The 23656-nt window shown below is 42.8% G+C and overlaps 1 protein-coding gene across 1 annotated transcript in view; it reads left to right on the top strand.

Annotated features, from left to right (window-relative positions):
* The first annotated feature begins 311 nt into the window (after positions 1–311).
* The window catches only part of HERC1 (HECT and RLD domain containing E3 ubiquitin protein ligase family member 1), a 194786-nt gene continuing 171441 nt past the window's right edge, over positions 312–23656 (top strand). The window contains exon 1 of the mRNA XM_036304126.1: positions 312–438. The gene's annotated coding sequence lies outside the window, so the exon portion shown is untranslated. The remainder of the gene's footprint in view (positions 439–23656) is intronic.

Here is a 23656-nt window from a genome sequence, read left to right as displayed (position 1 = left end):
CACTCCTCCCGCCCTTTGTGAAACGCCCCCATTGTGCTTCACTGGCGGAGTCCGGTCCACTCCGCGAGGGCTGAAAGGTGAGGGGCCGCGCGGTACTTGGGTCTCCAAAAACCCTCGGTTTCCCTCACCCCAATGAAATCCTCTGCCCTGTCCCCTCCCTCCTGCAACTTCCTCGTGCCCTCGGTCCCTCTCGCCTCCCGCGCACGGCCTGGGGGGCGGGGCGAGGGCGCCGGGCTGCGCGAGACTTCCGCCTAAATCCCGCGAGACTCGCCTGCCGCTGCTGCTGCTGCCGCCGCCTCTTACGTCTTTCCCTTTGACAAGTGGCCGCTGCTGCAGCAAAAATAAAGGACGCGGCCACCACCGCCGCCGCCGCCGCTGAGCGGGGCCCGGGTCACAGGATTCGCGTTTCACCCCCTGCCAGCTCCGGAGCCGCGTATGGTAACGCCTCCTCTTCTGTCTCCCTGGCCGCCTTTGCTTGCGCCCCGCCGGCTGGGCAAGGCCGGCCGGAGCCGTTCCGGGGCCGCTGCCGAGCGGGGCGCCGGGGTCCCGGGTGGGCGGCAGTCGAAGGCCTGAGGGAGCCCTGCCGGCGCGGTGAGGCCCCCTGGCCCCGGGTGCTTCTCGCGGCCCGGATGCCTACCAAGTCACGTTAGAAGCCGAGCCGCTCGCCCGAGAGGGCGGAGGGACCCGCCCCTCCGGCGGCTGCCTGTACGTGTCCCTCAGCCCTCCGGGGTCGCCTCTCTGACCTTTTCCTTCACCCCTTTATCCGCTAACGAGCGCCCCTCCCCTGGCTGGGGCCAGGCGGGCCGGGCGCGGCGGTCGACTCCTTTTCCCAGCTCCGAGGAGAGCTGCGCCCCCGGTGTCCCTCTCGCCGGCCACCTTTTGAGGGGTGGCGGTGGAGGTTGGGGCGAGGTGCCTTTCTCACTTCCTCTGCTTTTGGGTGGGGGCAGCTCATCATCTGGCAAAGCGTTTTCCAAATCTCCCGCCCCGGTTAAAATAATTGAGAGCCTCTGCTAGCAGGAGGGGAGACGAGATGCATTGTGTAGTCTTTGGAGTGAGATGAGGAGGAGGATGACAGGAGCTGCCCCAGAGAATATGGTGATGGGTGGTGTGTTCATGGGAGACAGGAGGAAGACCGGAGCGGGTAGGTACCGCATTTCCCAGGAGGTTATGTAAAAGACGTGTTTTCCATCCCGGAGAGCTGTGAAGCACCGGGCGTAATTTGCCTTAATTTTGAAATATCTGTAATACTGTGTTAAATATGGATAATCAGAATAGTAGGAATACCAAACCTGAGCAGACTAACGCATCACTGTAATTCCATTTCCAGAGATAACATTTCATGGTTAACATTTTGTTGTATTTCTACCAGACAGTTAATTTTTTCCAATAGTACCCGGCTCATCCTTGATTGGGGTCTCTCTCTCTCTCTCTCTCTCTCTCTCTCTCTCTCTCTCTCTATATATATATATATATATATATATATATATATATCAGAAATGATAAATGATTTGTTTTGAGTCACATCTTTGGCCTGCTTGATTAAATCCAGTTACTTGTTCATTAACACCGGTTGTACTCTGTCATCACTCACTCTTTCTTTGGGCCTAGTTCTTTAAGTGATTGTTAGCCAAATGGTTTTAAAAATCACACATTAAAAAGTATCTGCTTCGATCTCGTACATTACATGTTTTTGCAGTTTTGCCTGAGGTGGATGGTGAAAAGGAGCAGTGTTTTGGAAAGCAAATAAACTTTAGTTATTCATAGAGGGAAGAAACCTGTTTACCTCGAGGTTTATGAAATTGATTTCCGTTGGTTATTTTTAGGCCAAAATAGTTATGTGACATTGTTTGTTTCATAGTGCTTTTGTGATTGGGATGGGGTGGATGTGTGCCTTTGATTATGTAGGTTTTTTTATAGCGTGTGTTTATACAAGCAAAATTGAGTGTTCTAGGTGCCTGTATGCACATGTGTATGACCTCCTTGATTTTATTTATTTTTATTTTAAGAAATGTATTTTTATTGATTACGGAGAGGAAAGGAGAGAGAGAGAGAAACATCAGTGATGAGAGAGAATCATTGATAGGCTGCCTCCTGCATGCCCTCCACTGGGGATAGAGTCCATAACCTGGGCATGTGCCCTGACGGAATGGAACTGTGACCTCCTGGTTCTTAGGTCAACGCTCGACCATTGCTCGACCATTGAGCCACACTGGCACATCCTTGACTATACACACACACACACACACACACACACACACACACACTCTAGAGGCCTGGTGCATGGATTCGTGCATGGGTGGGGTCCCTCAGGATGGCCTGCAGAGATAGGGCCCCAGCTTGCGCCCCCAGCCTTGCAGCCCTGCAGCCCCGCCCAGCACCCCGCCTTGGCCTTTCACCATCCCCACCCCCTGCTGCTGTGACTGGTTGCAATCTGTGGGGCGATCGGTCTGCAGGGTGATCGGTGGGGCAGTTGGACCCTACTTGCACCTGCCTTGACCTGGCACTGCCCGCTCACCTGCTCCACCATCCCACCACAGTCCCGCTCTTGTCGGGCCCATTGGGGCCAGCAGCACCTACACTACCGCCTGCCATGTTCCACACCGCCCCCTGATGGTCAGCGCACGTCATAGAGAGCAGTTGAACGCCTGGTCTAACGGCCACCCGAGGGGACAGTTTGCATATTAGGCTTTTATTATATAGGATAATTATGTCATTTGAGAAAATAAAGTATTAGGTAGGGCAAAGAATAGTCTTGTAATATTTCCCCCAATCACATATGATTAAATGGCAGAATCTAGGGAAGTTGGAAATCTAAAGGCTTTTAAAATTAGGATAGATTGTCATCTGTCTGGGGTTGTCATTGGAATGGATTAAATGGCCTATTAAGGCCTCTTGAAATTCTAAACTTTTATTAATTTTGCTTTCCTAAGGTTCTTATCACTTTGTTGCTTAAATTTCTAGTCATACTGTTTGCATATGACACTTCTCATTCATTTGCTGGTCATGTAAGTATTTCACTCTCAATATAGACATCCAGGTGGTGTATGGATGAGAAAGCAACTATAAACAATCACTTAATCTGCTTATTGATATAAATGTGTACTAAAAATCCCATTTGATTAAAGAAATTTAGAAGACTGTGTTGTTTATTGGACTGGATTGGTCGGTAGAGGTTGCACATCATAAATAGCCATACAGTTCAGTTGTCCCAAGCATTTTTCCCTAAGAAAGACTAAATGGCTCTTTCTTGATATTTGAAACAAAAAAAGAGGACTGGGTACATTGAACAGTTGATTTTTTAAAATTCAGATTTTCAGAACTTAAAATAACAATGACTGCTGTTTGGAGTATGGAGAAACAGTTATGTTAGGATAAAAGCAAATTGAGGCCCTAGCCAGTTTGGCTCATTGGATAGAGCGTTGGCTTGCAGACCATAGGGTCCCGGGTTTGATTCCGGTCAAGGGCACATACCTTGGTTGCAGGCTTCTCAGTGGCCCAGGCCGTGGTTGGGACGTGTGCAGGAGGCAAATAGTCAACGTGTTTCTCTCTCTTTCCCTCTCTCTTCCACACTCTCTAAAAGATCAATAGAAAAATTTCCTTGGGTGGGAATTAACCAAAAAAAAAAAAGCAAATTAACTTGTGAAACAAAATTTGAATTTTATAGTTGAACAACTATATAATATAATAATAAATAACAAATGCTATAATCTATTGTAGGTAATTTTATAAATGTAAATGCATTTGGTTTAACAGACAAATGAAATGCATTCTTACATGCACATATTGCAGGTTATCATGATGTTGAAAACATAAAAAGTTTCTCATGTCATTTAAAAAGAAGTTTGCAAAGCCAATAAAGTCACAGCAGCTAGTATATATTTTTGATGAAAACATTTATAAGGGAACATAAAATATGCAATTATCTTTTGCGATGCCAGATCTAATTTTTATGATTTTAGCAGAGAAGGAAGGGTGATGTAAGTGGGAGTTACATTCTTTTCTTTTTTTTTTAATATATATTTTTATTGATTTCAGAGAGGAAGGGAGAGGGCTAGAGAGATAGAAACATCAGTGATGAGAGAGAATTACCGATTGGCTTTCTCCTGCATACTCCACACTGGGGATCAAGCCCGCAACCTGGGCATATGCCCCGACTAGGAATCGAACTGTGACCTCCTAGTTCATATGTTGATGCTCAACCACTGAGCCACACCGGCCGGTCTATTTTTATGATTTTAGTTTGTTTTACTGTCACTTACTGGGCTCTCTAAGTTAATTGGAATATTAAATTCCAGATGAGATCACTGAGCAGGGAAAAAGGAAATTGAATAAGATGATTGATTGATGGCTTTCATTTATTTTCAGCTCTTTATTTTGAAATGTTAGACTTACAGAAATGTTGCAAAGATAGTGCAGTTTCTATATACCTTTCACACATCTAATGTTGACCACTTACATAACCATAGTACCATGATCAAAATTAGGAAATTAGCATTGGTATACTACTATTAACTAAACTAGAGTTTATTTTTTCCTTTCTTTCATGACCTTGATATGATGAGTATTGATCAGTTATTTTGTAGGATTCTCATTTTGGGCTTCTCTGATATTTTTCTAATGATTAGATTGAGGTTATGTGTGTTTGCAAGAAAACCACAGAAGTGATCTGTCCTTCTCAGTGTATCATATTAGAGGATACATGGTGTTGATGTATCTTACTGCTAGTAATACTTTAACCTTGATGACTTTGTTAAGGTGGCCTCTTACTATTCTTTATACTTTGAGAGATATTGTTTCTTCTCAAACTTTCTCTCAGTGATTTTAGCAACTGTTGGTGGATCTTGTCTGCAACAGTTATTACTGTGGCATTTGCCTAATGGTGATTTTGTGTTTTTTTCTTAAAAATATATTTTTAATTAATTTCAGAGAGGGAGAGAGAGATAGAAACATTAATGATGAGAGAGAATTATTGATCGGCTGCCTCCTGCACGCCCCACACTGGGGATCGAGTCCGCAACCTGGGCATGTACCCTCACCAGGAATTGAATGTTGACCTCCTAGTTCATAAGTCGATGCTTGACCATTGAATCACATCACTGGGCCCAGGGTCGGTTTTGTATTTCCCTCATTCCTTTTGCATTTATTATTGGAATTCTTCTGTAAGGAAGAGATGTCCCTTCATTTTATTCAATTACTTATTTATGTAAGTATGATCTCGTAGGTAATTATTCTACAGGTTATAATCCAGTAGTAATATTTTATTGCTCACATTGTTTCAGTTTGGCCATTAGGAACTCTTTCATGTTGGCCTTCATCCTTTTTTGAGCACTGTTTTATATCCTGGCACTACAGACTATTCCATGTTTATTTTGTATCTTTTTTGGAATCAACCACTTCTCTAAGGAGCTTTGCTTCCTTTTATTGGAGAATAGAATTTAAATCGAGATCTGGATGCTAGGTGTGCTCATTGGGGTGTCATTATTCCTAGACCCTCAGAGGACAGAACTAGCAGATAATATGTTATATACTAAATCATCCATGCATACACACATTTCTTTCTATATATAGTAATATGAACTCTGTATGAGTTCATATTGTTATCTTCTACTCCAGTCTAACACCACAAGGTTCATTGCAACTTGTCTCCTATTCTTATAACTTCTTTTCTGAAGTGAGAAGCCTGGCTCTCATCTGTAGTATACGAACTTATTTATTCATTTTTAGAATGCACATCAAGTAGTTACGATTGCTAACCCATGCCCTTGTGAGAAACATAGTTGCTAATTAAATGTAGTATTTGTATACAGCTTTTTGGTGTGTCTTTGGCCTTACAGTATCTGACTCAAAATACTGTTTCCAAAGTTACCTAGGTTTGTTTTTTTCTTCCCCACTCCTTTTAGTGTGGTTATGTTATTAATCTGTAATGCAATTAAGTTCTTTTCTCACTCTTTTCCATTTTGGGTTTCCCCCAGTCCTGGTTGATTTTCATTATTTGTATATTTACATTGTTACATGAAACATTACTGCTACTAAACATTAGTACATAAAAGGATATACTTAGAGAAGTATTACTCCTTATTTCTGCTACCCTATTTCCATCCCCTCTTCTCCCCACCTGTTTTCTATGTCCTGTAGTTATTAACCAGTCTCTTAAGTTTCTGGTTTATTCTTCCTCTATTTCTTCTACACAAATGAACAGATTGTGTTTTCTTATATTTCTTTTTTTTTTCTCACACAATTTTTTAAATTGAGATACAATGCATATACCATAAAACTCACACTTTTGAAGTGTACGATTTAGTGGTTTTTAGTATATTCACAAGGTTGTGCAACCATCACCATTAATTCAAGAACATTTTCATCACCCCCAAGAGAAATCCTTATATCCATAAGCAGTTATTTCCCATTCCCCTTTCCCCAGTCCCTGGTAACCACTAATCTACTTTATTTTTTTATGGAATTGTCTATTGTGGACATTTCATGTAAGTGACATCATATAATATGTGGACTTTTGTGCATGGCTTCTTTCACTTAGCATAATTTTTTGAGGTTCATCCATGTTGAAGCATGTATCAGTACTTTATTCCTTTTTATGGCTGAATGATATTCTGTTGTAAGAATATACCACATTTTGGAGAACCAAGATGGCGGCATAGGTTAACGCCGGAGTTTGCTGCCTTGAACAACTACTTCAAAAGTGAAACTAAAAAACGGAAAGGACATCACCCAGAACCACAGGAACGCTGGCTGAGTGGAAGTCCTACAACTAGGAGGAAAGAGAAACGCATACAGACACTCAGAGGAGGCGCAGTGCTGAAGTCAAATTCTGAGGGGTGGAGTGCGCGGAGCAGGCTGGCGGCGGAGGGCGCGGTTGGCGTGTTCAATCGGGCGGGAGTCGCAGACTCTGAGCTCCAGATACAGGCGAGTCTTTAGGGACCCAGACTCAAATGGGAGAAGCAGGACTGTCTGGCTTCGGTCAGAGCGAGTGCAGCTTTCTCTCCGAGCTTTGCAGCGGGTGCTGGGACTCAGAGAGGCAGAGCCCCTGGGGACAGGACTGAGAGCTGCCATAACTGCTCTCTCTGGCCCACCCTGTTGATCCTGTGCGACCCACCCGCCCCGCCCAAGCCCTGCACAGAGGCATTTGCCGGATAGCCTCAGGCAAAGGCTAGATTAGCACCTCCCTAGAGGACAGAAGTTCTCTCACTGCAGACACAGCTGATTCTCATAGCCACTTGGCCTGGAGGTCAAACCCTCCCTGGTATTAGCTACAACAATCAAGGTTTAACTATAAGACTGCGCACAAAGACCACTAGGGGGTGCACCAAGGAAGCATAACAAAATGCGGAGACAAAGAAACAGGACAAAATTGTCAATGGAAGATATAGAGTTCAGAACCACACTTTTAAGGTCTCTCAAGAACTGTTTAGAAGCCGCCGATAAACTTAATGAGATCTACAAGAAAATTAATGAGACCCTCGATGTTATATTGGGGAACCAACTAGAAATTAAGCATACACGGACTGAAATAATGAATATTATACAGACTCCCAACAGCAGACCAGAGGAGCGCAAGAATCAAGTCAATGATTTGAAATGCGAGGAAGCAAAAAACACCCAACCGGAAAAGCAAAATGAAAAAAGATTCCAAAAATGCGAGGATAGTGTAAGGAGCCTCTGGGACAGCTTCAAGCGTACCAACATCAGAATTATAGGGGTGCCAGAAGATGAGAGAGAGCAAGATATTGAAAACCTATTTGAAGAAATAATGATAGAAAACGTCCCCCACCTGGTGAAAGAAATGGACTTACAGGTCCAAGAAGCGCGGAGAACCCCAAACAAAAGGAATCCAAAGAGGACCACACCAAGACACATCATAATTAAAATGCCAAGAGCAAAAGATAAAGAGAGAATCTTAAAAACAGCAAGAGAAAGAAACTCAGTGACCTACAAGGGAATACCCATACGACTGTCAGCTGATTTCTCAACAGAAACTTTGCAGGCCAGAAGGGAGTGGCAAGAAATATTCAAAGTGATGAATACCAAGAACCTACAACCAAGATTACTTTATCCAGCAAAGCTATCATTCAGAATTGAAGGTCACATAAAGAGCTTCACAGATAAGGAAAAGCTAAAGGAGTTCATTACCACCAAGCCAGGATTATATGAAATGCTGAAAGGTATCCTTTAAGAAGAGGAAGAGGAAGAAAAAGGTAAAGATACAAATTATGAACAACAAATATGCATCTATCAACAAGTGAATCTAAGAATCAAGTGAATAAATAATCTGATGAACAGAATGAATTGGTGATTATAATAGAATCAGGGGCATAGAAAGGGAATGGACTGACTATTCTTGGGGGGGAAAGGGGTGTGGGAGATGCGGGAAGAGACTGGACAAAAATCGTGCACCTATGGATGAGGACAGTGGGTGGGGAGTGAGGGCGGAGGGTGGGGCGGGAACTGGAAGGAGGGGAGTTATGGGGGGGAAAAAAGAGGAACAAATGTAATAATCTGAACAATAAAGATTTAATTAAAAAAATAAAATAAAATAAAAAAAAATAAACTCAGCTTAAAAATGATCTCACCCAGAATCCACACCAGCAGCACGTCTTTCTTGTTAAATGCCCTTCTTTTACCAAATATGTCCAGGTTGCTTTATCTATTTTGTATCTATTTTGGAATCATTGATTTTTTTTCTTTCTATAGCGTAGATTCTCAGCTTTTGAATTTAAGGAATTTTATTTAGTTTTGTAAATCTGTTACTTAATACAGAATAAATACTTAAACACCTAAAAAAAAAAAAAAAAGAATATACCACATTTTGTTTCATGCATCAATTGATGGACATTTGGTTTCTCTCTCTCTCTCTCTCTCTCTCTTTTTTTTTTTTTTTTTTGCTATTATGAATGATACTTCTGTGAACATTCCTATATAAGATTATGTGTGGACATATGTTTTCAGTTTCCTTGTATATATAACTTACAGTGGAATTGCTGGGTCATGTGGTAACTCTTTAACTGTTTGAGAACTGACATGCTGTTTTCCTATTCTCTATTTTTTGTATAAAGAGTGACATGTAATACTCTTTTGAACTTTACTTTTATCACTTATCAGTACAGTATATCCTGGAAATCACTCCAAATCAGTTCATTCTTTTGAAGAGAGATTTAAAAAGTAATTCTTTACTTTTTTTCTTTTTACAGCTGTATCCTACTCTACTGTGAGGATGTATCCTAATTTATTTAACTATTCTTCTACTTAGGGGCATTTATGTTTTTTTTCCTGTGTTTTGCAATTATAAGCAACTAGAGGCCCAATGCACAAAAATCTGTGCAAGAGTAGGCCTTCCTTCCCCTGGCTGTCGGCACCGGCTTCCCTCCAGCACCCGGGACTTGGGCTTCCCTCCTCCGGCTGCTGGCAACACCTGAGACCCGGGCTCCTTCCCTCCTCCGGCCGCCGGCAGGCACCCGGGACCCGGGCCGGCTTTCTCTGGCCCTGGCTTTGTCAGGAAGGACGCCTGGAATGACATCTGGAAGATGTCCGGTCTAATTAGCATATTACCTTTTATTATTATAGATTATAGATGTTGCAATAAATGAACTGTGCAAATGTATTTTTGTATTGTTAGAGTTGTACCTTCAAGATAGATTCATATCAGTGGGATTGCTGGGTCAAAAGTTAAGTGCATATGTAGTTTTGTTAGGTATTGCCAAGTTTTTCTCCAGAAGTATTGTACTAATTTGCATATCTACAAGTAATGTATGAGAGCACTTGTTTTCCCTACAATATGTTTTACCAGAGGTAACTGATTTAAAAAAATGCTCTGTAGTCTTTTCAGTGACCCATTGTGGGAAGGACTTAATGCCTGTGGTTGGCAGGTCTTTATAGCTCAAAAATGAAATTCGTTGTCCACTAATACTGCACTGATACATATAGGTTATTATGTGCAGATGAAATCGATTGGAATGCAATTTCTGGTCTAGCCAGAATTGTTCATTTGAAACCTTTTGCATTTAATGGAGGTGCTGCATTGATTCATAATATCCATGCTCAGAAAGAATACTTAAGGAGTTTAACAGGATAACTGAAATTGTAAGGAGAATACATTTTTCTTTAGAGTATGTATGATATAGTAGTTATTGGTTCACACTGTATGCTAGTTATTTTGAACAGTATACACAAGATATAATTATTTTGACCATTAATGGCCATATCTAGAACCTTTTATGTTTCCATAAGAAAGAAGGCCAATTTTAGGAAGATTAAATGGAGAGTTTAAAGTTCTGAATTAGGATACATACATTTTAGTGGTGCCAATAACTAAAATAACATGAAAAACATCCTTATCTTATAAGGTAACAAGCTCTATCCAGGGAGGCTGGAAATTTAGGTTCTTTCCGAGAAAGGGCACTGTTTAGGTGCTTGGAGCACATTAATGAAAAAACAGATTCTTGCATTGGAGAACTTGACATTCTGGTTTTCTGATGAATTGATGTTCTGAGGAAAACAGATGCTGAATGTTGATTGTGAGTGGATCCAACAGAGGTCTGGTGTAGTCTTAATTAAAGTGAAATCATCTTTGGTGCTATAAAAACCCAAATAATACTTGGTTTACTGGTTACAAAGAGAAGGCTATGAAACATCACAGGATAGTTACTTATTTTGTCTATCAATCTTTCTTATTTTATTTTTAAAAAATATATTCTTACCAGAGGCGCAGTGCACAAATTTGTGCACCAGTGGGGTCCCTTGGCCTGGCCTGCGGGGATCAGGCTGAAACCAGCCTGGTACACGGATTCATTCAGGTGTGTCTGGCCTGTCTTGCCCAGTCCTGATTGGGGCCATCTCACCTAGTGATTGGGGTTGATTGTGGCCGGCTGGCTGGGGAAGGACCCTGGGAGGTTGGCCAGCTGGGAAAGGGCCATGGGAGGGCTCCAGGGTGTGTCCAGCCCATTTTGCCCAGTCTCGATTGGCTGGACCCCAGCAGCAAGGTAATGTACTAGTTAGTGTCTGCCCCCTGGGAGTCAGTGCATGTCATAGTGACTGGTCAAATGGTTGAATGAACAGTCAGACACATAGCATATTAGGCTTTTATTATATAGGATTGATTTCAGAGAGGAAGGGAGAGGGAGAGAGAGAAACATCAATGATGAGAGAGAATCATTGATTGGCTGTCTCCTGCATGCTCCCCACTGAAAATTGAGCCCACAGCCTCAGCATGTGCCCCCACCAGGAATTGAACTGTGACCTCCTGGTTCATAGGTCATCGCTCAGCCACTGAGTCATGCCGGCTGGGCTTTTTCTCATTTTATTGTATGTATGTAAGTATGTATTTATTTTTAATATAAATCTTTATTGTTGAAAGTATTACATATGTTCCTTCCCCCCACTCCCCATTGTCCTCTCTCCTCCCTTCCCCCCAAGCCTTCACTACTCTATTGTCTGTGTCTATGGGTTATGCATATATGCATATGAGTTCATTGGTTGATTTCTTCCCCCCTTCACCCTCCCCTGCCTTCCCTCTCTTTCTCATTTTAAATGATTCCTAGTCATAGTCAACTTTGTCATCATAGTAATGGAATCATAATAGACATAATAGTGTAGGACAGGCTTTCTCAATTGGCGTTCTATGAGAATACTAAACCCTAATGTTTATTTGGACACTCATTGTATGTAAAAAATTGACTTCTCTCTAGAGCAGTGGTTCTCAACCTGTGGGTTGCAACCCCTTTGGGGGTCAAACGACCCTTTCACAGGGGTCGCCTAAGACCATCGGAAAACACATATATAATTACATATTGTTTTTGTGATTAATCACTATGCTTTAATTATGTTCAATTTGTAACAATGAAATTGGGGGTCACCACAACATGAGGAACTGAGGCATTAGGAAGCTTGAGAATCACTGCTCTAGAGCATCTAGAATGGGACTAGTTATGTACCATCCTTGGGAGAATTGAGAAAAGGTTCACTCCAGTATTCATGTGAAGTTCTGTAGTTCCAATGATGAATACCAGTTCAGAAAGGTCATGGCCACTGTAGTCAGATCTGTTTTTTTTTTTCTTCCTAACTCTAGCTGAGTGATGTTGGACAAGTCATAATCTCTTAGCTTCAGTTTCCTGATCTATAAAATGGGATTAATGATAGTTGCTTCCTCTAGGGCTGGTGTGAAGATTAAATAAAAAAATCTTTCCAATCTACGTTTACCCATTTCTTTGGCTTTAAAAACGATCTGTATATCTTCAGCCTAGACCTGAAGACCCTGAGGTCCAGTGTCATAGTTCATCTGTCTACTTCACATCTCACTTGTCTCTCTGGTAGGCATCTCAAACTAAACTTGCACAACACAGAAGGTGTGATTCCTACCATCATCATTTCCTATGAAACTATTCTTAGTAAAAGGCAGGACCATTTAACTAGCCACTCAGGCCAAAAGCCTAGATATCATCTGTAATTCTTCTCTTTGTACCCTATAACCAGCTCATCAGAAAATATTCTTGGCTCTATCTCTTGAATATATTTTTAATCTGTTCACATATCATTATCTCTACCTTAATATTCTGGCCTAAACCACCTCCTCATCTGTTTAGATCAGTGATGGCGAACCTTTTGAGCTCGGCGTGTCAGCATTTTGAAAAACTCTAACTTAACTCTGGTGCCGTGTCACATACAGAAATTTTTTGATATTTGCAAACATAGTAAAACAAAGATTTATATTTTTTATATTTATTTTATATATTTAAATGCCATTTAACAAAGAAAAATCAACCAAAAAAATGAGTTCACGTGTCACCTCTGACACGCGTGTCATAGGTTCACCATCGCTGGTTTAGATAATTACGATATTCTCTTAACTGGTTTCCCTTCTTTCTTGCTTGACCTCCCATAGTCTATTATGCACTTCATAGCTAGGATGATCTTTTTAATCAATCAGATAGACCATTCTTCTATTTAATATTTTACAATGACTTCCTCTTACAATTAAAATGGCCAAATTCCTAGCCATGGCCTACAAGTTTCTGCGTGATATAGTTAGTTCCTGCCTACCTTTCTCTATTCACTACACTTCGGCTACACTGAACTTCCCTATATTTTTTTTATCTTGCTAGGTGCATTCCCAGGGCTTAATATTTGTTTTCACTCTGTTTGGAGTGCTCTTCTCTCAGGTTTTTGCACTGCTTGCTTCCTTACATCATTCAGAGGGGTTCTCCGAATCCACCTCTTTAGAGAGATCTTCAACGATCACACTATAGAAAGCAGTGGTCATCTATCTCTCCTCCTTGTCTCTCTTGCTTTATTTTTTATGGTATTTATGTGTCCTGAAATTTAGTGACTTATTTGTCTACTTATTTATTATTTGTCTTCCTCACTAGAATGTAAACTCCACGAAAGCAGAAACCTTACATGTCTTGTTCATTCCAGTGCCTAGAAAGATCCTGGCTCATAGTAAGCCAGATGCAGCTCTAGGAAGTTGTCTGTGGAATAAAATTATCTCTACTTTTTTAAGGTTTTAAGCCAGAGGAAAACTATTAAGTCAGTTAAACAACCCAACAGTACTTTGGGTACTCACATGTGAAATGTTAAGTTTTAGAATTTATAACATTATCAAGAACACTTAATTATGCATAGGATGTGTTACGTGATATGTAAAAAATAAACTTGGAGTTCAGCTCTTGTGCTTATTGCAGAGTTTAAGATACTCCTTGTTTATTGTCTAATTATAATGGTAGTGATGTTGATGTAATAGTAATATTTTCTCTTGCTTTGTCAAGGGAATATTTTCCTCTAAACTCTTGATTTAAAGTCTCTGTTGATTTTGATTTGGGGGGGAGGGGGGCGCACGGAGGGAATGCATTGTTTTCCAAGCTCTTAAAAAAAAACTTATTAGAGGAGCATTTATAGGAGCCTTTTAAGTTTTACCATGTTTTTAAGACGTTTCCTATTAGTCACTATACCATAAAACTGTTTGGCCATGAGCAATTTTATACGATACAATTGAAGGAAGCAGCTTTGTTGTATTAGAAATATAGGATAACCTAATCTAGAAGTAGGAAGATTATATTATTTGTGTTACTATCATTGAAAACCATTTAGGAGCTAGTATCTTTTATGTAAGGTTATCATTGAACTCATACAACCAAGTATCCAGTTATATATAGTACTAGAGGCCCGGTGCACAAAAATTTGTGCACTCGGGGGAGGGGGGGGCCCTTAGCCCAGCCTGTGCCCTCTTGCAGTCTGGGACCCCTCGGGAGATAACGACCTGCTGGCTTAGGCCTGCTCCCGGGTGGCAGAGGGCAGGCCCAATCCCTAGGTGCAGCCCCTGGTCAGGCTCAGAGCAGGGCCGATTGGGGAGTTGGGGCGCCGCCCCCTGTCATGCACAGAGCAGGGCCCATCAGGGGGGTTGGGGCTCCATACCCTGTCATGCACAGAGAAGGGCCCATCAGGGGGTTGGGGAGCTCCCCCCTGTCACGCACAGAGCAGGGCGGATCAGGGGGTTGGGGCGCTGCCCTCTATCACCCACAGAGCAGGGCCAATCAGGGGGTTGGGGCGCCGCCACTGTCACACTCAGGGCAGGGCTGATGGGGAGGTTATGGCTCTACCCCATCACACACACAGCAGTGCCTGTGGAGGGGGGGTTGGGGCGCCGCCCTCTATCACCCACAGAACAGGGTCGATCAGGGGGTTGGGGCGCCGCCACTCTCACACTCAGAGCAGGGCTGATGGGGAGGTTATGGCTCTACCCCGTCACACACAGAGCAGGGCCCGTGGGGGCGGGGGGGTTGGGGCGCCGCACCCTGTCACACACACAGCCGCAGGGCGATCAGGGGGTTGGGGAGCTCCCCCCTATCAGGCACAGAGCAGGGCTGATCAGGGGGTTGGGGCGACTTCCCCTGTCATGAACAGAGCAGGGCGGATAGGGAGGTTGTGGCCCTGCCCCCTGTCACACACAGAGCTGCAGGGTGATCGGGGGTTTGGGCACTGCCCCCTGTCACACTGATCCCGGTGCCAGGAGGCCTCGTGGCTCCGCTGATCCCGATGCTGGGAGGCATATTACCCTTTTACTATATAGGATAGAGGCCTGGTGCACGGGTGGGGGCTGGCTGGTTTGCCCTGAAGGGTGTCCTGGATCAGGGTGGGGGTCCCCACTGGGGTGCCTGGCCAGTCTGGGTGAGGGGCTGAGGGTTGTTTTCAGGCTGGCGGGTGACTGAAGCTCCCAACTGTTCCTTTTTTTTTTTTTTATTCTGGGCCAGGTTTAGCTCTGGCTCCAGCTCTGAGGCCTCTTCTGTTGAAAGCAGGTATCTGGTTTGTTTGGGTTCTATAATCAAAACACTGTATCAACTCCAGCTCTGAGATCTCGGCGGGCTGAAAGCAGGTTTTTGGGGTTTTGTTTAGCTTCTATATTTGTTAACAATGTTTCAAACTGCAAGCTCAGAGGACAGCAAGGCAGGCGGGGAACGTTGGAGTCCTCTGTCACTGAAGCAAGCAAGCTTCATGTTAACTTCAAGCTGCCTGGCTGCCGGCTGCCATCTTGGCTGGCAGTTAATTTGCATATCTTGCTGATTAGCCAATGGGAAGGGTAGCGGACGTACACTAATTACCATGTTTCTCTTTTATTAGATAGGACTAGGGGCCCGGTGCACGAAATTCGTGCACTGGGTGTGTGTGTCGGGGAGTGTCCCTCAGCCCAGCCTGCCCCCTCTCACATACTGGGAGCCCTCAGGCATTGACCCCCATCACCCTCCAATCGCAGGATCAGCCCCTTGCCCAGGCCTGACGCCTCTGACAGAGGCATCAGGCCTGGGCAGGGGACCCTCATTTTCCCCCATCACTGGTTCTGCCCCCAGCCCAGGCCTGATGCCTCTGGCCCAGGTGTCAGGCCTGGGCAGGGGACCCCCAGACCCCTCCGATTGCTGGCTCTGCCCCTTGCCCAGGCCTGATGCCTCGGCCAGAGGCGTAGACCCCCATCACCCTTCGATCACCTGATCAGCCCCTTGCCCAGGCCTGAAGCCTCCGCCAGAGGTGTCAGGCTTGGACAGGGGACCCCCATCTCCCCCCGATCACTGGCTCTGACCCCCGCCCAGGCCTGAGGCCTCTGGCCCAGGAATCATGCCTGGGCAGGGGACCCCCATCTTTCTCTGATCGCTTGCTCCACCCCCCGCCCAAGCCTGACGCCTCTGACCCAGGCTTCAGGCCTGGGCAAGGGGACCATCATATCCCTCCAATCCCCGGCTCCGCCCCACACCCAGGCCTGATGCCTCGGCCAGAGGAGTTGACCCTCATCACCCTCCGATCACCAATCACCGGATCGGCCCCTTGACCAGGCCTGAGGTCTCTGGCAGAGGCGTCAGGCCTGGGCAGGGGACCCCCAGCACCCCGCGGTTGCAGGCTCCGCCCCTGCCCAGGCCTAATGCCTCTGGCCGAGGCATTAGGCCTGGGCAGGGGACTCCCAGCTCCCCGCGATCTCCCGCTCTGCCCCTGCCCAGGCCTAACACCTCTGGCCGAGGCATCCAGCCCGGGCAGCGGGGACCTGCAGCGGCAGCGGGGGGGGCGCCGCGATCGCGCGGGCTCCGCCCCTGCCCCTGCAGGACGCCTCTGAGGCGTCCGGCCCGGGCAGCGTGGACCCGCAGCTGCAGCGGCCCCGCGATCGTGGGCTCCGCTTTAGGCCCAGGCAAGGGACCCCTAGCTCCCGGGACTGCCAGCTTCGACCGTGCCCAGCTCCCATTCCTGGCTCCACCCCTACTTCCTGCTATCACTGGCCAGGGCGGCAAAGGCGCCTGATTCTCCGATCATGGCTGGGGGGCAGGGCAAAGGCGGCCCCCCAGCTCTTAGCTCCCCCCTGGGTTTCTGATCACTGTCAGTGGCAGGGGGCTTCTTCCTGCTTTCCCTTTCGCCTCCCTGCATTGTGCCTACATATGCAAATTAGCCGCCATCTTTTTGGCAGTTAACTGCCATCTCAGTTGGCAGTTAATTTGCATATAGCCCTGATTAGCCAATGAAAAGGGTAGCGCCGTACGCCAATTACCATTTTTCTCTTTTATTAGTGTAGATAATGAAATTTTGTCAATTATATGGTTATAGTTTCTGCTTCCTCAAAATTGCTCATTTCTTTGAAAAGAAGGGATTATGGAGAATGATGGAGAGGTTTCTGTAATTTAGTGAAAGTGGTATGGTAGAATAGACAGATGCTCACATAAAGGAATAATAATGGGTAATACTTGTTGAGCATTTACTGTGCACCAGTCACTATTCTAAGCACTTTCATTTGAACTATGTTTAAATCTGGTTGAACTGTCTATTATTTAAACCACGTTTAGCTAATTTATTTGCAGATAAGGAAATTAAAGCACAAGAGAGGTTCAGTAACTTGCCCAAGATCACAGAACTAGTAAGTGGTGAAGCCTGGATTAGAATTCAGAAACAAGGGGCGTGTTGGTGGAAATTGTGGGGGGCAGAACATGGAAATGGCCAGCTTCAGTTCAATGGTTTTAACTGATCTAAAATTCTAGCCAAGTAATGTCATATGGGTAGGATATAGGTGTTCAGAAACTCACAATTACAATTAGAATTTTAGGTGCTGCATGTTGCTTTGACTTCTAAAAGAATGTTTCTAGTTCTGTTCTTCCAAAGAGGGGCAATAGATGTTAGAAGTGAACAATAATTGGTATAAATATTGGACTTTTCTATAGAAAAATAAATATTAGTGAATCTTTATGCTCTGAAATAGGAAGTTTTTCTTGGTAGACCTTGAAACCCAATGGTACTAAGGAGCAAGTTTAGTCTGCCACCTGTCTAAAGTGCAAACAAGTTGTGAAATAATAATGACTTACATTTGTATATTGCCTTTCAATTTACAAAGTACTTTGGTAAACATTTTCTCAGTTGATCTTATAAAACCTCTGTGAAATAGGCAGGGTAGATATTATACCATTTGACATGCTTCCACAGAGGAGTGAAGTAGCTGCCTACAGAAAGAGCCCTTGAATAACCTGAGTTGCCAGACCCTCTTTTATGAAGATTCTATACATAAAGAAAGTTGCTATTCCTTGGCAAAACTGCCAGAATGTGAGTTGTAGACGTCTGCATTGTATGGTATTATGGGCTTAATTTCTTAAGTAAGTGATTGGAAAGTTGCTTAATTTGAAAGTAGAAGATACTTGGCATAATGAATGGGCAAGTATGGCTTGTTATAATTAGCATGTTTTTAATGTTTATTAAACCGAAAGCCTGGGCATTTTAAAGAAATATGTATAATTTAGTTTAAAATTATAATTTTAATAGCAACATTGTAATCTTTTTTAAACCAGTATTTTAACTAAAACTTACTAGTTAGGCTGAAGTGATATTGTAGATTAGCATAGAGGTGGGGAGCTTTACTTTTCTGAGGTCAAAAAACGAAAGTTTGGTACCTTCTGAAAAGGCTGATATAGCATATAGCCTTAGTGAAATGCTAATAAAAGTTTACAGTATTTCCTGTTTCCTTTGTTCATTTTGGAGTAGTTTAAATTGCTTTGGTTCATTTAAATTGGTCTGAGGTGTTAAGCGGGACTTTCAAAGTTCTTAAAGGTACCTTGTATGAGGGAATGAAGTCAGATGCAAATTCATAGAATAACTTCACTTTATAGTATATGCGACTTTATTTTGCAAAAATCTAAGGAATTGCTGAATATTTTGTATTCTTATTATCTCAGTTCTGTGTTATTTTCTTTTGCCATGGTGCTCTTTTGCAACTGCCTCCTTATCACCACCCTTTGTCTTGTGGTCTGCCATCTGTTGGTTTGACTCTTTACTTCAGAGTAGGAAGGCAGGAAAGGGTGTTTGTATACAAGATAGAACTAGTCCTGTTTGGAACTCAGTGAGTTGGAGTGCTTCTGCAATAAGACTGCTGCTGATAAATTCCAGAAGTACCATAGGCCCATAGGACTTAGAACAGCGATTTTCAACCCTGTTCACCTCTTGCCACACACAAAGTAATTACTAAAATCCTGCAGCACACCAAAAAATATATTCTTTGCCGATCTGACAAAAAAAAAAGCTATTATTTTGATTCATTCACACTGCACCTGATCTTAGCCAAAAGACCGAGAATTGATAAACTTAATATATCAATATCCACCTGTCAGACTGGCTATCATCAACAAATCAACAAACGACAGGTGCTGGAGAGGATGTGGAGAAAAAGGAACACTTGTGCACTGCTGGTGGGAATGCAGACTGGTGCAGCCACTATGGAAGACAGTATGGAGTTTCCTCAAAAAACTGAAAATGGAACTCCCATTTGACCCTATGATCCCTCTTCTAGGAATATATCCCAAGAAACCAGAAACACCAATCAGAAAGGATATATGCACCCCTATGTTCATAGCAGCACAATTCACCATAGCTAAGATCTGGAAACAGCCTAAGTGCCCATCAGTAGATGAATGAATTAGAAAACGGTGGTACATCTACACGATGGAATACTATGCTGCTCTAAAAAGGAAGGAACTCTTACCATTTGCAACGTCATGGATGGAACTGGAGAGCATTATGCTAAGTGAAATAAGCCAGTCAATGAAGGAAAAATACCACATGATCTCACTCATTCATGGATAATAGAGACCATTATAAACTTTTGAACAATAATAGATACAGAGGCAGAGCTGCCTGAAACTGATTGTCAAACTGCAGCGGGAAGGCAGGGGAGGGTTGGGGGACAGGAGGTAGGGGGGTAAGAGATCAACCAAAGGACTTGTATGCATGCATATAAGCATAACCAATGGACATAAGACACTGGGGGATAGGGGAGGCTAGGGGACTGTCTAGGGTGGGGGGAAAAAATGGACACATATGTAATACCCTTTGTATTTAAGCAATAAAAAAAAAATAACCAAATTTAATACATAAAAAAAGAATTATGCTAAATCTCCTCTGTCTATAAAAAAAATCAATATCATGGTTATTATTCCAATTCAATACATTCCAGATTATTACAGATATTCCTCATTCATTTTAATGATTGCCTTGAATCTCAGTGTATATTTATAATTTACTTAACCAGTTTCTTATTGGTGGACTTTAGATTCTTTCCCCTTTTTGTTTTTTACCTTATTTTTCTTTTTGCTATTCCAAACAAGGCTGCAAAGAATAGGATATTTTTAAGTTTAAGCATACCTTATTTCTTGATTAAAACTACATTGTAAAAGATTAAAACTGTAAGGTAAAAATGTTGATTGGGCCTAGGCTTGTACCTTCTAAATATCCTTAAAATTCATCTCACAAGCCCAGTACATTATTGCTCTTTTATTTTAAGTCTCAACTCAACTTTTGGGTTGTCTCTTGTGTCTTGATCACTCTGTCTGTCCTCATTATTCCCTTAGTATTATCCATAACTCCTGTTGGGTAACTTTGTTATGTAATGTTATCATATTGTGTTGTAACTGCTTATATATCCTTGTCTTATTCTGGGTTCTGAGTCATTTAGAGCACTGGGCTTTCTATCTAATAGACCTTCCTACTGTGGACCCAAATATTGCATGTTCTTGTTAAGTTCCTGGTAGAAATAAATACACATACCTTTGTTAAAATTAATATACAGGGTAGGGCAAAAGTAGGTTTATAGTTGTTCATTTGGAAAATAATACAATAATTAATAAATAATAATACAAGAATAAACTCTGTGTTTTGTGTACTCACAACTGTAAACTTACTTTTACCTCACTCTGTATAGCTACAGAAGACTTTTGAAAAAATGTGCAAATAGGACCGACCTTACTTAGTTCATTAATGAATGTACTAGGGTACAACCCTTTGATTTCCCCTTCCTCCCTCCCTTCCTTTCTTTAGAAGAGGTGAAAAGGTTACTTTTCTAAAAATTTTATTTTATTGTTTAATGTATTACAAATAATAGTACATATCAAATAATAGTACATATGTCTCCTTTTTTTCCCCATTGACCTCCCCCCCGGCCTCCCCTTCCCCCTGGCACATGCCCTCACCCCCCTTTCCCCCCCAGTGTCTTGCGTCCATTGGTTATACTTATTTGCATGCATACAAGTCCTTTGGTTGATCTCTTACCCTACCCCCCAACCCTCCCCTGCCTTCCCACTGTAATTTGACAGCCTGTTCGATGCTTCTTTGCCTCTGTATCTATTTTTGTTCATCAGTTTATAATGTTCTTTATATTCCACAAATGAGTGAGATCATGTGGTATTTATCTTTCACTGACTGGCTTATTTCACTTAGCATAATGCTCTCCAGTTCCATCCATGCTGTTTCAAATGGTAAGAATTCCTTCGTTTTTACAGCAGCATAGTATTCCATTATGTAGATGTACTACAATTTTCTAATCCACTCATCTGCTGATGGACATTTAGGCTGTTTCCAAATCTTAGCTATTGTAAATTGTGCTGCTATGAACACAGGGGTGCATATATCCTTTCTGATTGATGTTTCTGATTTCTTGGGATATATTCCTAGAAGTGGTATTACTGGGTCAAATGGCAGTTCCATTTTTAATTTTTTGAGGAAACGCCATACTGTTTTCCACAGTGGTTGCACCAGTCTGCATTCCCACCAGCAGTGAAGGTTACTTTTAAGTTAGTTAGGTATTGGTTCTATTTTGTCTCCCCCAGCCCCTTTTGTTTTGATGTCATCAGATAGTCTTAATTTTATTTTTTCCTCCTCAAAATCATATTCACGTATTGATATTCTGAGATTTTGTGAGGAGTTAGCTATAGTACCTACTTTCAACATTTTTGCTATTTCTTCATTATTTATTTTAGGAAACCTCATAAGAATGTTTTCTTGAAGTATAAAATGGATATGTCATTGGGTTCAGTGAGGATAAATTTATCAAAAACATTATGATTGCCATGACTTAAGCTTTATTTTTTTTTATTTTTATTTTTTTTAAATTAAATCTTTATTCAGATTATTACATTTGTTCTTCTTCCCCCCCCCCCCATAACTCCCCTCCATCCAGTTCCCACCCCACTCTCCGCCCTCACTCCACACCCACTGTCCTCATCCATAGGTGCACTATTTTTGTCCAGTCTCTTCCTGCATCCCCCACACTCCTTCCCCCCCCAAGAATAGTCAGTCCATTCCCTTTCTATGTCCCTGATTCTATTATAATCACCAGTTCATTCTGTTCATCAGATTTGTATTCCCTTGATTTTTAGATTCACTTGTTGATAGATGTGTATTTGTTGATCATAATTTGTATCTTTACCTTTTTCTTCTTCTTCCTCTTCTTAAAGGATACCTTTCAGCATTTCATATAATACTGGTTTGGTGGTGATGAACTCCTTTAGCTTTTCCTTATCTGTGAAGCTCTTTATCTGACCTTCAATTCTGAATGATAGCTTTGCTGGATAAAGTAATCTTGGTTGTAGGTTCTTGGCATTCATCACTTTGAATATTTCTTGCCACTCCCTTCTGGCCTGCAAAGTTTCTGTTGAGAAAGCAGCTGACAGTCGAATGGGTACTCCCTTGTAGGTAACTGACTTTTTTTCTCTTGCTGCTTTTAAGATTCTCTCTTTGTCTTTTGCTCTTGGCATTTTAATTATGATGTGTCTTGGTGTGGTCCTCTTTGGATTCCTTTTGTTTGGGGTTCTTTGCGGTTCCTGGACTTATAAGTCTATTTCTTTCACCAGGTAGGGGAAGTTTTCTGTCATTATTTCTTCAGATAGGTTTTCAGTATCTTGCTCTCTCTCATCTTCTGGCACCCCTATAATTCGGATGTTGGTACGCTTGAAGCTGTCCCAGAGGCTCCTTACACTATCTTTGTATTTTCGGATTCTTTTTTCATTTTGCTTTTCTGGTTGGGTGTTTTTTGCTTCTTCGCATTTCAAAGCTTTGACTTGATTCTTGTGATCCTCTGGTCTGCTGTTGGGAGTCTATATAATATTCTTTATTTCAGTCAGTGTATGCTTAATTTCTAGTTGGTCCTTTATCACACCTCGAGGGTCTCACTAGATTTCTTGAGGGTCTCATTAAGTTTATCAGCGGTTTCTAGAAAATTCTTGAAAAACCTTAAAAGTGTGGTTTTGAACTCTATATCCAGTAGTTTGCTTTCCTCCATTTCTGTCATTTGTGTTCTGTTTCTTTGTCTCGGCCTTTTTTATGCTTCGCTGTGTTGCTAGAGTGGCTTTCTGTGCTAGGTGTCCTATAGGGCCCAGTGGCTCAGCCTCCCCAATTACCTGAGGTAGACACTCTTGGTGCACTCCCTTGTGGGCTTTGTGGACAGTCTTGTTGTAGTTAAGCCTTGATTGTTGTAGGTAACACTGGGAGGAATTGACCTCCAGGCCAGTTGGCTGTGAGAATCAGCTGTGTCTGCAGTGGGAGAACTTCTGTGCTGAAGACACCCTTCTGGGGCAAGACATGCTTCAGTGGGGCTTTGGTGCTCACTGAGTCTGACCCCTGAGTGTGTCCCGTATGGATCTTCGGAGTTGTATAAGTACCGCGCGCTAACCGATTGCGCCACTGGAGCTCCAGGATCTTCGGAGTTGTAATTGGATGGTCCCACTCTGACCACTGGGTACACTGGCTTTGGATCTAAGGAGGTGCTAATCTAGCCTCTGCCTGCGGCTACCCAGCAGAAGCCAGCTATAAAGCAATGCAAGTTGCCCTGGGGCCTTGGGCAGTTGCAGCTTGTTAACTAATTTTCAGATTA

This window comes from Myotis myotis, unplaced genomic scaffold, assembly GCF_014108235.1.
Source record: "Myotis myotis isolate mMyoMyo1 unplaced genomic scaffold, mMyoMyo1.p scaffold_m19_p_1, whole genome shotgun sequence".
NCBI lineage: Eukaryota > Metazoa > Chordata > Mammalia > Chiroptera > Vespertilionidae > Myotis > Myotis myotis.
This window is presented reverse-complemented; position numbering and strand designations above follow the sequence as displayed.